General features: G+C 41.2%; 1 protein-coding gene across 1 annotated transcript in view; it reads right to left on the bottom strand.

The window, feature by feature from the left end:
• Nucleotides 1–15659, bottom strand: part of COG5 (component of oligomeric golgi complex 5) — a 193519-nt gene that overhangs the window by 166818 nt on the left and 11042 nt on the right. The window lies entirely within an intron of this gene.

Here is a 15659-nt window from a genome sequence, read left to right as displayed (position 1 = left end):
TAATACTGCCTACCACCAAAACGCCTATAAATCAGATCATGACAATAATAATCATAATTGATATTAATAATAAAATACTAGCAATCACATTCAGAGTAACATGACACGGAAGTTGAAAGAGCAAAGCTTTCGAGAAATGGAAGGAACATAAGGTGAGGACATCTGCAACTGGGAGCAAGAAAGAGCAAAAGACAGAAAACAGTCTTTGATGGGCCTGGAATCAGGATAAATACTGTTAGAAATACTCCATGTCCTACAGCAAAGGCAACCTGAACACACTGTAATTAACTTCTGACACAGCCTTGCTAACGGGACATCAATAACATACCTCCCAGGAACAGGTTAACACCTCAAGACAGAAAACGGAGTACTAAATCCATTTTAAACTGCCTGATATACAGCCCTCTGACAAGGTCTATATACTTGAGACTAAAATTACCAAATGCTTAATAATACAGCAAAATCAAATTCTTCGAGTAGTTATAGCTAAAAGACTAATCTCACGAAGACCAGAAATCAGCTTAATGCTAACATGAAAAAATAGTTTTATAATTCACTAAATATGGAAAAATTGAAACATGTTTATGGTCATTTAAAGAAAGCCACCATTACAATTATACCTGGATTAATTTTCTGGAACTGTATGCATAAAGAAAATTAAATTTCAAGAGATCAGAATAGTTATGACTTTGGAAAACAATGACACAGCAATGAAACTACAATGAAGCTACATTAACAGAAACCAAACTTTTAAAAACCTGAGGAAATGTAAATTTAAGCCCTACTAATTTAAACGTTATGTTGAAAAACAAAATTCCAACAGGATATTTTTTTCTGGTATCAATTAAAATTTAGGTTTTTTCTCTCATTTGCCTGTAATTATTTGGTACCTTCCATTGAGAATAGTTAGAAAAAGAATGCATGCCAGAGATTAAGTAAAACGTACCAACTATTTACATAATACACTTTATCTATCATGAGGTTTCCAAGCTAGGAATCCTAATCACAGCAAAATGCAATTTGATGGTAAAAATCTGTATGTTCTGCCTGCCTTGTTTGAAGAGGATAAAGAGATGTTACACTGCTAGCCTTGTACTGATACAAAATTGTATTAAGTTTTGCAAGTCATTTAGTTACATACGCATTAATTCAGTATCTTGAAGTGAATAGGTCAAATTAATGAACTTGTTACATACTATCAAGTTCTTTCTTTCTTTACTTCAAAAGCCAACAAGAAATAAATTAATACCCACTGAAGCTCCTTAACTCTGCATGAAAGGTAAGGATGGCATAAAATAAGATGGCCTAGAACAAGATTGTTGTATGCGTAATTGAAACAGAGAAATAAATAAGTGGGTGGTACAGCAACTACAGAAGAGCACAAGGACTAGCTTCTACACTCATTATACAAAATATTTGGTTGTACAGCACAATTCATGAAATAACATGACTCAGCAGAAGCTTGAGTAGCTCCTCCTTTTACAATAAATCAAGTATTAACTTTGGCAAACATGAAGCCAGGAACAATACTAAGAAAATAACAAGATCTTCTTAGTAACCAAGAGGATTTTTTGTTAGCACTAACTATCCATAGCTTCCATGGCACTCCGTACCTTGAAAAGGCACATCAACTAATAAAACCAGAATCTTTCTAAACATACTAAATTGAAGCATTACAAATATGCTTTTTTCTTTTTCTTTACCAACGTGTAGCATAACCACTTCAGTTGCCTCTGTTGTATGAATGTAAGCTGAATAGTTCTATCAACATTATCACATTAAAAATACAGAATAATTATTTTGCAATACATCTGACTGTCACAGAAGGATCAGCATTATCCATGCGAGGCATAGTACCTGGTGTATATATATAATCATTATATATTATACCATTATTTTTTTATTAAATGCACTATTAACCATATACAGTTAATCACAATGTAATTAGAGCAACAGGCCATCATTTTCATTTTTTACCAGAGATGCTGAAGAAAACCAGTTCAGACAGTGTATTCCATATACATTTCACATGTGACACTGGCTTCGTGTTTGTGAAGAAATTCTCATTATTTTTAAAATTTTTGTAAATCTGATTTTGGAAAAATTAAGCTTTTATAAAAAAATGAGTTCTCAGTTTCCAAACAGTTCAGGACTCTTTGTTTTAAAGCTACAAATATTAAGGCTTTTAAATTATTTGTATGTCTGCTTGACCTTCCAACCACAGAGGTTTTTTTGGCCTGGAATACTACCACTAAAACTTTGTGCAACAACTTTTCACAAAATCTTCTATCTTAAGGTAACAGAGCCTCAGGAAAAACAAAACAAAACAAAATAAAAAAAACAACTAAAGGAACAATGTGAAGTTGAAGAACATGGAGATTACACTCAACTACAGAAAGGCGTAGTATATTCTAGCCCAAACAATTTCAGTGAAGGTCTGGCAGTGTTACTGCTAATACCACCAGGGACAGAAGGAAAATGTTTTAGCAAGATATTTGCACTTACTATGGATGTAGATGCACCACCTGAAGCAGTGGCATTCAAACATAACACAGACGGCTCTGAGCCAGTAATACAACTCAGTCATTCTCAGCAGGACTAACTACTCCAGGCAAAGCATCATGCTAGCATGGCCGCCTAATTTCTATTAATCAAATTGGTTCACTTACCCCTACAGAACAGTGCATTGTGCTACACAGACATACAGCTAGATTATTGTGAAGGACACTGGGTCTTGCACTAGGCAGTAAAATTGCAATGCATCTAAATCTCTAAACAAGAGTACCATGAAAGCAACTTTTCCCTCCAGACTGATGTGTGTTGATTCTTACAAGAAACTGTGCACAGCAATGTTAATATCAACATATCTGTCTGTTCTGTGTAACAGCAGTGAAAGACCTCACTAACATGATAGTAACCAAGTCCTTCCTCATTTTAACTGCAACTTGATTCAACACAAGATCTGGCTTGGCAATCATGCACTCACAATTTTTGCTTGGAATAGAAAAAAAAATTAATCTCTGAAGATGGTACGGGGAGAAGGCAGCAGTGAAAGCAGCTACCATAGTAACTACGGCAGGTGTTCAGACAACTTACCACTGCAAGTTTAGTGATAACCTGTGTACAGATACATAACACATATTTAATGTTACTTCAGAAATTGCAGCAGGTAAATATTTTTTATACAGCAATATTTAACCTGAAGGGCAGATATTACAGTCAGCCAATCTGCACTCATTCCAGAATAAGCCTCTGTATTTTAGACACACTATTTATGCCGTTTTAATACTCATTTAATAAGGTACACTGTGGAAAAAACAGGTAGAGGTAATTCCAACTTGCAATACATATGGGTGAGATAAACAGTATAAAACAAACAAGTACAAACACTTCCTACTAAATTGAGTTATTTAAGTTTTCAACAAATTAGAACTGCTACTTCCTGAATACTGACTAGCAGTGCTTAGTATTTTGATAAACACAAAACAATATTCATCATTATTCCCAAATATTAAAAACTTGCAGAAGTAAATTAACATATTTCTTAAAAAGAGTCTGGTTTCTGAGAAATGGATAGCTTGGCCTTCTTTCCTGGTAAAGGAAAAAAAAAATCAGGTACACGACATTTACATTCACATAGTCAGTACCACCTTCCTTTTCCTGCTCACTGCGTTCTCCTACAGAATATTGACATAACCGTTTTTGAGGGTCAATTTTTGCAGCACTCCGGTGACATAATGAACTGTGTGAAGTTAACTTGAATGTCAGTCACATAGTGGGTACCCAGAAGAGAAGTAATTGTGTCAGAGGGGTGAGCTGAAGGTCTTTGAGGAGATTTATCTAATATTTCATCTGAAGGAGTGATAAGCAGAGGCTGAACTAAAGCGAGGGCATGAATTTTCCAGTCACGTTGCCCTAATATTCCAGGAGGTATCTGGGCACAGTGCCCAACAAACCGACTTGTGGGAAGCAAATTTTACATCAAGCAGTCCAATTATAAAAAAAAAAAACCAACAAACAGCAAAACACAAAACCAAAACTTCCCTATAATACATTTTCTGTTAACAGTGTTGGGGGAAGCATCTTTGAGAGAAACAAAGGACTGGTAGCAGGTCAGCCTACTCAGTCCTCCTGCTTCAAGACAAAACCACCAGTATCTAAACTCTTCCTCACACACGCTTTGTCTAAACTGCTTTAAAAAAAAAAAGCTTCAAATGCTGACTTCACAGCTCCCCTGAAATTACCATTACTGGCAGAAACCTTTCTTAACATTTTAGATTAAAATTTTCTTTGCTTCATTTCAGGCCACTTACTGTGGGCCTCAGCAGGGCCCCCAGCGCGGTGCAATTGATGAGGGAGGATGTGTTGGAACTTGTGGGCCATAAACCCTGGGAAGAAGGGAGTTAGTGCCCAGCCATCCTGACCCTGAGAAGAAGAGAGATAGTGCCGAGCCATCCTGAGGGAGGAAGCAAGGCCTTGGATAAGATAAGAAAAGAATGTGTCTGCATGGCCTTAGTTTAGATGAGCTTAGGAAAAGAATGTGTCTGTATTAGCAACTGTGTTAACCAATCAATAGGTGCCTAGTTTGAAACTTAACCAATCAGTTTAAAACACGCTACCTTCTGATCTGTATAAATGTATGTGTGTAAGAACAATAAAACGATCATCCTGCTTGCATCAAGCGGTGTCCCGTCTCTCAATCGCGGCAAATTGGTGACCCCGACGTGATTCGGAGAAAAACCACCTATCTGCGTGGCATGCTGCGAGTCCCACAGGACGTTGAATGAGCTGCTGAAAGGAAGCAGGAGCCGGCTTAAACAATCCCTCTGGAGCTGAGAGGTGAGCTGTGGGAAACATGGGAAGTCAGACGTCTTCCCCAGAGAGAGACGTATATGAGCTTATGAAAGCTCTCCTTAAAAAACATGGAAAGAATATTTCCGGGCATGATCTTAAACTAATGCTTAAATGGGTACAAGTGAAGATGCCCACCGTAACTGCGTCTACTATCTTTACGCGGGAACTTTGGGACGATGTGGGGGTGAAACTATGGGACGCGGCAACCACAGGGAATGCCGAAGCGCAGCGTATGCTCCCCTGGTGGAGGAGTGTTTTTGAGACTTTAAAAGCGCAAGAGAAAAATCATAAAGACAAAGCAGGGGAGGAGGATAACTCTCCCACGGCGCCTCCGGTGCTGCCGGAGAACAAACCCTTAAGACTGTGTGCTGCAGGATACCCCCCGGGGGGGGATCCTTTTGACCCGGGTCCGGTGGATCCTGAAAAAGAACTGGATCTCTACCCCCCTAACCCGCGCGATGTGTGGGCTAATATAAAACGCCAAGCCTTGAAGGAGGGGGAGTTAGAAATCGCTAAAACAATTGTAGCCCCTGTGATCTATCAGGGTCGGGGGGCTCAGTGGGAGGCTTTATCTTTCTCGGTAATTAAGGAACTGCGTCGTACTGTTACTGAGCACGAGCTTTCGTCTCCGTATTTTGCAAGTTTGCTGTCTTCTGTTTTTGACACTTATGTTATGACTCCGCATGATTTAAAATCTTTAGCGCAACTGTTACTGACTCCGACACAGTACTCCCTGTGGGAGTCACATTGGAGGGGGGGACTCCAGGCACTCTGTCACGACTTACGTGGGTCACGGCAATGCAGCTATAGCTGCGCTGACTATCGAGCACCTTACTGGCACGGGTCAGTATTCTGATCCGGTGGCTCAAGCCCGGGATATCCCACGGGAAGCTCTTGAAGCGACTCGTGAAAAAGCTAAAAAAGCCCTTTTTAAGGTCCCTGACTCACAAAAACCACAAAAAACCTTCACTACGATTACCCAGGACCCCCGGGAACCTTATATGCAGTTTATTGACAGGCTGAAGCAAGCTCTGGAGCGTCAGATAGACAACACGGAAGCGCGGGAGATTTTGTTGTTAAAATTGGCTGTAGAAAATGCTAATGTGGATTGTAAAAAGTTACTGAAATCTCTCCCAAATCCAAACCCCACACTGGTGGAAATGGTAGAAGCTTGTAATAGAATTGGCACTATGGATCATAAATTTGAAGCCATGGCTGCTGCTTTTGCGGCCATGCACAGCTCTGGGGGGCCCAGGAATTGTTATGGTTGCGGCAAACCAGGTCATTTGAAAAGGAACTGTTTGGCTACCAATGCTGGTGCCAGGCCCCAGGCCCTTGGGGTCTGCCCTAGATGCCGAAAAGGACGTCATTATGCTAATCAATGTCGGTCTAAGTATGATTTCCAGGGTCAACCGATACAGGGAAACCGATCGCGGAGCGCGGGGCAGCGACGCGCGCAGACACAAGTACCGCAGCCGACCTTTCAACCCCTACGGAGGGAACCAGCAGTGTCTCAAGTCTCCACCCAACAGCAGCTGGTAGCGCCGGATTGGACCTGGCAACCTCCCACACAGTAACGTTGCTCGATTCCTCGGTTCACTTATTGTTAACAAACGTTTCGGGACCCCTACCCCCAAAAACTCAAGCGCTTTTGTTAGGAAGATCATCTACCACCTTGTCAGGACTTTTTGTACTACCAGAGGTTATTGATTCTGACAGTACTGATGAAATTAAAATCATGGCATGGACCCCGTTTCCTCCCTGCACAGTACCAGAAGGCAGCCGTATAGCACAATTGATATTGATTCCCACAGTGACGGACTCCCCAGTTCCTAACCAGCCTCAACAAAGGCAGAGAGGGTTTAAATCTACGGGGGACGCACAAATTTTATGGGTACAGTCTATTTCCCAAAAACAACCTGTGTACCAATGTACCCTTATTCGTGGGGGGCAACAGGTAATATTAAATGGGATTATTGATACTGGAGCTGATGTCACAGTAATATCCCAGGCCAAGTGGCCTCCACAATGGCCTCTGGCTAACGTTTCCCAGACATTAGCTGGAATTGGGGGAACTGGTAAAAGCCACCAAAGCGTAGAATTAATCCAAATCCAAGGTCCGGAAGGGCATACAGCTTCTGTTAAGCCTTTTGTGTTACTTGTTCCTATGGTCCTGTGGGGGCGCGACGTACTGTCTCAGTGGGGAATGTCTATTCGGACCCATTTTTAGGTGGGGCCATTGAAGTGCGCGACACCCTGAAATTAACTTGGAAAACCGATAACCCTATTTGGGTAGATCAATGGCCCCTCCCTCTGGAAAAGCTTCGCGCCCTCCAGGAATTAGTCACAGAGCAGTTAACAAAAGGGCACATCGTGCCCTCCACTAGCCCTTGGAATTCACCTGTCTTTGTCATCAAGAAACAAACTGGCAAGTGGCGCTTACTCCATGACCTTAGAAAAATTAATGACGCTATGGAAGATATGGGAGCCCTTCAACCAGGACTCCCGTCCCCTACTATGATCCCTCGAGATTGGCACTTGACTGTTATTGACCTCAAAGACTGCTTTTTTAATATCCCACTGCATCCAGACGATGCTCCTAAATTTGCCTTTTCAGTTCCAAGCGTCAACATGCAAGCCCCGTTGCAAAGATACCAGTGGGCTGTGCTGCCACAGGGAATGAAGAATAGTCCTACGATTTGTCAGTGGTACGTGGCTAAAGTACTTACCCCTGTTAGAACTACAATGCCTAGTGTCTTGTTGTATCACTATATGGATGACATCCTGGTGGCTGCACAACTCCATGGAGTCATGGAGGAAGCCGTAGCTCTTGTCATGGCTGCCGTTAACTCGGCAGGCCTCTGTATTGCGCCGGAAAAAATTCAAAAAATATCTCCATGGAAATACTTAGGTTGGCGCATCAGGGCCCAGACTATAATTCCCCAACCTCTGCAGATACAGACAGACATACAAAATTTACATGATGCACAGAAATTATTGGGAACAATCAATTGGGTTCGACCACTGTTGGGGATTTCTAATGCAGATTTAAGTCCTTTATTTAGACTGCTAAAAGGGGACACTGACTTGCACTCCCCCCGCAGTCTGGACCCTGAAGCCACTACTTCCCTGCAAAAGGTTGCTACAGCAATTAGTCTTCGACAAGCACATCGATGGGCTCCCGAGCTACCCTTTTTTCTGATTATTTTAAACCCCGCTCGACAACCTCATGCGCTAATATTTCAGTGGGATTCTCAAAAATCAGACCCACTGCTGATTATTGAATGGGTTTTCTTACCGAATCAGTCTTCAAAGACTATTTCAACACAGCACGAGATGTTTGCATCTTTAATCATTAGAGCCCGGCAACGTTTGCTGACACTATCAGGAATGGACTTTGCCTGCATCTGTTTGCCTGTGGCAAGTACTTACTTACAGTGGCTCCACCAACAATCCGATGCCTTCAGTGTAGCAATAGCTGGCTATACAGGACAACTTACTTCTCACCCGCCATCTCATAAGCTACTCAATGCTGACTTTCATCTTCTGTCCAGGCCAAAAAGAAGTGACCAACCCTTGCAGGCCCTCACCGTGTATACGGACGGCTCTGGAAAGTCGCATAAATCGGTCATCTTATGGTGGGATGACCAACGTGGACAATGGGACTCGGATATAGAGACTGTGCCTGGTTCTCCTCGGATAGTAGAACTGAACGCGGTTGTTCAAGTTTTCCGAAAGTGGTCCACACCGCTTAACATAATTACTGACTCAGCTTATGTTACAGGAATTGTTGAACGGGCTGAAGCATCTGTGTTACGTGATGTCTCACATTCTGAATTGTTTGCTTTATTGCAGGAACTTATTTTCCTCCTGGACTCGCGCCCTCATCCCTATTTTGTCATGCACGTCAGGGCACATACTGTTTTACCTGGTTTTATTGCAGAAGGGAATCGACGAGCTGATATACTTACATTACCAGTGCAAGTATTACCGGATCGCATAGCACAGGCTAAACTCAGCCATTCTTTCTTTCACCAGAATGCTGGAGGTCTTAAACGGCAATTTGACCTCACTACCCAGCAAGCAACTAACATTATCGCCGTGTGTCCTGACTGTCAAAAACACTCCTTTCCGTCGGTAGCGGGAGGGGTTAATCCTAGGGGACTGCAGAGCTTACAACTGTGGCAAACTGATGTAACCCACTTTTCAGAATTTGGTCATCTAAAATGTATTCACTCTTCCATTGATACCTTTTCTGATGCCCTATTTGCCTCCTGCCACACAGGAGAAAAGACACGTGATGTTCAAAAACATTTAATGCGTGCCTTTGCCACTTTAGGTATACCCTCTCAAATCAAGACGGACAACGGCCCTGCCTACGTGTCCGCCGCAACAAAAACCTTTTTTAACTCCTGGGGGATTACTCACGTTACTGGCATTCCTCACTCCCCTACAGGCCAATCCTTAATTGAACGCTCTCATCAATCTCTGAAACGTTTATTACAACAACAAAAAGGGGGAGTAGGGACTGCTACCCCTGAGGAGCGTCTACAGAAAGCCTTATATGTTTTTAATTTTTTAAATTGTTCTCTGTTAGACAGCAACCCTCCGATAGTTCGTCATTTTAATACAAACGCTTCGTTTGAAGCAACAATCAAGGCCCCAGTATTGATTCGAGATCCTGAAACAGGTAAGATCATGGGACCCTACCCCCTTATCACATGGGGCAGAGGTTATGCTTGTGTTTCCACAGAAAGAGGCCCCCGATGGATTCCAGCAAAAAGTGTGCGGCCTTTCCGTGAATCGTTACCACAACCGTCTGAGGACGAATCGGATCGCACCCGGGACCAACCTTCAGAGCAGCAAGTTGGTGAACCTCCTCCAGAGGACCGGGACAATCAGGACGGTTGAATCATAAAAATAGAAGGACTGTATGAACCAGCATATAGAAACACCAGTCACGAAAGTTTCATGTCTTTTCTGTAACACTTGCGAACCATAGGTTTTGTGTACATGCTATAAAGACAGCAGTGTATGCTTTAGCTGTTTTTATTTTTCTGTTATTACTCCTTCCATGCCTGTTGCAGTGTTTGCAAAAACTAATAACACGCTCAGTAAAAGGAATTCTTATTGTACAACAGGAAGGGGGAGATGTGGGCCTCAGCAGGGCCCCCAGCGCGGTGCAATTGATGAGGGAGGATGTGTTGGAACTTGTGGGCCATAAACCCTGGGAAGAAGGGAGTTAGTGCCCAGCCATCCTGACCCTGAGAAGAAGAGAGATAGTGCCGAGCCATCCTGAGGGAGGAAGCAAGGCCTTGGATAAGATAAGAAAAGAATGTGTCTGCATGGCCTTAGTTTAGATGAGCTTAGGAAAAGAATGTGTCTGTATTAGCAACTGTGTTAACCAATCAATAGGTGCCTAGTTTGAAACTTAACCAATCAGTTTAAAACACGCTACCTTCTGATCTGTATAAATGTATGTGTGTAAGAACAATAAAACGATCATCCTGCTTGCATCAAGCGGTGTCCCGTCTCTCAATCGCGGCAACTTACTTACTGTTTCGACCACAGGGAATATGGAGAGCCATTTACTCCCTTCCCATTTGAAAAACTTGGAATTATCTGAAGAATGTTACTCTGTCTCTCAGACCTACCTTCTCCAAACCAAAGAACCATACACTTTCAGTTCCTCCACCCACTGCCTGTCCTTGAGACCTTCAGCCATCATTACTGCTGTGCTTAGGACTTTCTCCAATTAACCTACACCCTCCTTGAATGAGGCAGCTCAAAGGGGACTTGATATTCCAGCTGAAGCACGAACAAAAGATATGTTTCAAGTGCCTTGCACACAACACCTTTCCTTATAAAGATCTGTACAAATATCATTGCCAACAGTGTCATGCTGCTACAAAACAAATGAACAAGTGGCTTATACCCAATTTCCGAGGAACTATCAAGCCTCTCTGCAGAACTGTTCTCCACACAGTCATTTCTCCTATTCCTGCTGTTAACTACAACTACTTATTGTAGGACTCGGCACTTGTCTGGAAGAGAAATTAAATCAGTTCAGCTAAGACATATCTCCAGTTTGCTAAAAATATCCTTCATTCTAATCCTGTTTTCCAACATACTTTCCATTCTTTTCTGCTTTATTATTACTTGCAAATTTAATAAGGATATACCACATTATATCACTCAAATCACTAATGAAAACATGAGCCAGCTGTAGAACACATTTCAACAAAACCCCACTTGATACATTCCTGGGCAACAGTGAGCAACTGATGATGACCTTTGGGGTATCGCTTTCTCAAAACTTCTGCATTCATTGCACTACATTTTCATCTGGATTATACTGCTCATCCTGCTAGTGTGACAAGGTGTCAAGATACTATTTAAATCAAACTACAAGACAGTCTTTGATCTCTCCAGCTCTAAGACCTGTTATGCTGCCAACAAAGAAAATGTGACTGGTTAAATGGGATTCATTGCTGATAAATCTATGTGGTCTATTATTTAATAGCTCTTTTATATTCTAGATTCCTACAAATAATTTATTTGTTCTAGAGACTCTTTGCTTAAGGAAGTCAAGTTAGTTTTAGCTGTCTAAGGAAAATGGAAGCCAGTGAGTTCAACATTCAATAAAGCAAACTCTCCCATCTTTTGGAATCTAATCTGTCTCCCCAGGAGTTCCCAAAGACAACCACTAAGAACAATGACATTACTCTGAAAAGCAGTTGAGATACATTAGGATGAATATACGAATTTTTCTATTTGTTTTTATAAATATTTGTTTTTATTTTGGCATAGGCAAATAACTTCTTTCAAATTAAATTTCATCCAGTATCATGCATATCCTAACTAATATCAGTTTTCTCCATGCAAGCTTCACTTCTTTACAAGTACCATCAAAATTGAGCTTTATTTCTTTGATCTTCCCTTAAATCTTCTGTTGCCATGTTAACCCTAAATAACTGCCACGTATAAACTTTGCTCCCTCTTTATAAAGAACACAATACATACATAAGGTTTTCTCCATTTTACGTAGACTTCCATAACTGATAATAGTTTGCCTTTTCTCTAGAATTATTTAGTTTTAAAGTAAGGTCATAGTCCTGTCATTCCCCCATCCTCTCTTCTCATAAGTTACATGGAAGGTAGTATCGTCCTGCAGCAAATTCTATACTGAAGAGACCCAAAACGGTATTTCAATAGGCACCTTTCCTTTCATTTTATGGCTGCACAGCTTAGTCACGGACCAACTCCGAGTTTACAAAAGACCAAAATTATGGCTGCTGTGAGAGCCTGCCTACTAGTATTATACGATTACAAGGTCATTCAAGCAAATAAATTCAATTGCTGTGAAATAAATTATAATACAACCATATATAGAGACTAGGAGTTTATTATAATTAAAAGAAGTCTAGGTATTTATATGACTAATGATGACATCAGTTACAGGCATTTAACAAGCAAAAGATACAAACCCTTTCTTGTCCAGAGCTAGCTCTGTAACTGATAGATGGAATTAACAACCTGTCCACAGTCAAGGTAGCCATTTGCTGCACATCTAAGAACTACTTCACACTCATCTGATTAGTTACTGGCCACCATTACTGACCGTAATTTCTGCATACCTACGTAGAAGACAGCAGATTTTTTAATACCTGCAGAATTTATTCTGTGAAAGGGAACCATATATAGTGTACCATTTTCTTGTCACATTCTATTGTTTAAACTTGATTAGGAATGTTTCTTTTTCATTTTATAAAATATTTGTGTTGAAGTATCACCAAGAAGCAAAGTCAGGGCATGTAATTTACTGCATTAGGCACTATGTGACATCTGAACATGCCACTTGCTTTACCTACCCACACATGCAATATATATATATGTATATATATGTATCCATAAGATTGGATAATATGAAGAATTATCACTAGAGAAGCAGCTAATAGCTTATTCAATGGACTGTCACAGCTCTGTGTCTGCTTCGCTACAGAACCCAAATAAGTGTGTTGGGAGGTGGAGGAGCTGCAGAATAAAGTTTCGGGTTTTATATATACATATATATATGCATATATACACACACATATACATATTAATCACATTTAATCACATATTATTCACATTTAATATCTAGTATCTTGGACTTGATGATCTTAGAGGTCTTTTCCAACCTTAATGCTTCTATTCTAAAAATTACATAGGGAATTCAGTTTTACTTTTTACTGTGCCAAAGTGGGAAGTTAATTTCAAAGAATGTGGAAGTCCAACACAAAGGAATTTTAGATCTACATTAGCTGAAAGTAGAGATCTCAGTGAAAATATTACCAAATGCTTTCAGAGTGAAGTTCCAAATATCATCCACTGAAGCTGCAGACTACTAGCAACTTAACAAACGGTGCAATAAAAAAACCCCATATCAGTAAAAGCTACTGTTTCTTGTAGTTCCTCTGATTGACACGTATTTCTAGCCAAGATATACTCTTTTTATCGTATCTTTTCCTGTCACTAGAAAACAAACTTCAAGACACAATTAAGTAAAAGGTAGATTTGCTGATTAAATATATGCTGAATATGTATACCTAAATGGGCAGACACATGTCTGTCTCCCAAACACACACACACAGAGTATAACAGTACGTAAAAATAAGGGCCAGTTATCCCAAGATTCCACACAGAATAACCCATAAGCAATAAAAGGTCTACTATACCACAGAAAGCACAAAGCTTTCACAGTTATATCACAGTGCTGCTGATTTCAACAAAGCAAAAATTATACTGCACCACACATACAACAGAAAGGTAGCAAACAATGGGAAGAATTTTTCCCTGAACGAGAGTCAAAAGGGATATTCTGAAGTATTTGGCTAAAAACACAAATTAGTATTAGTCTTGGCCATGATCCTCAACTCAAAAGCAAGCCTCCGTGACACAGAGCTCCCCATCCAATACCAGACTTTCACACCACTCATGTATACCACCTATTTACAACAACCAGATGTTGTGTTACTTCCCACACCCTCCAAAAAGCTTTCGTATCTCACCACCGAATAAGCAGTGCCCAGTGTCTGTCCGCCACGCTTCCCATCCCCCCGACGCCACAGAGCACCCGTCACACTCCCCATCTTTCTGAAGCACAGCACTTCCCCACCCACACCCCAAGACGCCACAGCCTCGCCGCTCTCCCACCGCACGCCGCCACCAGCTCCACCCTGCAGATCTCCCACACATCCCGATGCGCTCCAAGGCCAGCAGCACAACAAGGCGCTTCCCCAGCCATACCCCAAAACCTGGGCTCCCCGCAACACACCACTCTCCCGCTGTGGTACTCAGGGCGGTGCGGACTCCAGGCACGGCACCCTCTCCTCCCCCCTGCGCAGAGCTACCCTGTTCCCCATCACCTCACCGCACAGGACAGACAGACGGACACCTCCAGCCCGCCGGACCACGGGCTCCCAGCCACTGCGCTGCTGGGCGTCACGGCCGGCGGGGAGGCAGTAACAGCTCTGACCAGCCAAGGTGGGCAGCAGAGGATAACAAAGAGCAGACAGCCAAAGGACGAGGGAGGGATACCGATGGAGAAGTAAGAGAGAAGAAAGGAAGAGATATCAGGAAGAGAGAGGGAGAGAGAAATTACAGTAGACAAGGGGTTTTACCTGGCCACAAACCACCCAGAATTAATTAAAGATTAAATTAAGGACCACAAGCCTTGGATCCCCCGCTACAGACTGTAGGAGGAAACTCAAAAGGGCTTCCTAAGGGGACACGTTTCCCATCATTTTGACAATAATAATTACTCAAAAGACCAAGTATTTGAAAACAAGAAACTGAAAAGACTATGACACTTTGGCAGAAGAAAGTGGAAGATCTTTTTCAAAATGGTGAAAGAAATAAGAAAGAGAGAGGAAGGAGAGCAATAAAAGGCATTTTCTTTAAAAGAAAGAAATCCTAAAAAAGATAAACATCTCAGATTTTACCACTAAATTGTACTAATTATTTGAATAGGATCTAGCGTTCAGATTAATCCCACAAGACTTGCAATCCAGGTAGATAAAACACAGTATTACTTCATATATCCTGAATATGTGAGGGCAGACTGAAATGGAAAGAAAATTAAAAATTAGAAAAAATAGAAAATTAGAAAAAAAATTGCAGCTTAGAATGCTACAATTGCTTAAGTGCTTCAGTCAAACTGATATACTAAATAAATACAACAACTTTCCATTTGCAACACAGCATCTGCTAATTATAAGACTAAGTCATTGTCTAATAATTTTTTGATTACACAGTATGAAAAGAGCAGTAGTGACAAATATGCACAATAAACCTCAGGATGATTCTGAATGCTTGATAGTTCAGCCCTCCCACAACCTATTTTTGGAAGATGAAATTTGAATACAATTAAACCAAAGGAGAAACAGCCAGCAAGATAACGTATACTACACCAACAACTGATCTCCAACACTAACGGATGTTCCTCACTGCATCGTGCAGCACACTGTGGAGGAAGTACCCAAGCTAGCTCAAGTACAGAAAACAATCTAGCAACATAACATGACCTTCATGAGAACTACTGCACATCCTTCCTAGAAGCCAATAAAAATACAGGATAAATTAGTCACTGCTACAGCAGAATGCTTCCAGTATCTGAATCAGGTCAGGTATCTGTGTACCATATCACTCATGGCTTTCACAAAGGTCACAGGGCCAACAATTTTCTTTTAGGACATAAACTGTAATTCAAACTATGCGTTACTGTAGTGCTATGTCATCCAAAAACTAAATATATATCTGCTGCC

This window comes from Opisthocomus hoazin, chromosome 8 (genome assembly GCF_030867145.1).
Source record: "Opisthocomus hoazin isolate bOpiHoa1 chromosome 8, bOpiHoa1.hap1, whole genome shotgun sequence".
Classification (NCBI taxonomy): Eukaryota; Metazoa; Chordata; class Aves; order Opisthocomiformes; family Opisthocomidae; genus Opisthocomus; species Opisthocomus hoazin.
Note: the sequence above shows the minus strand (reverse complement) of the source record. Positions and strands in the feature narration are given on the sequence as shown.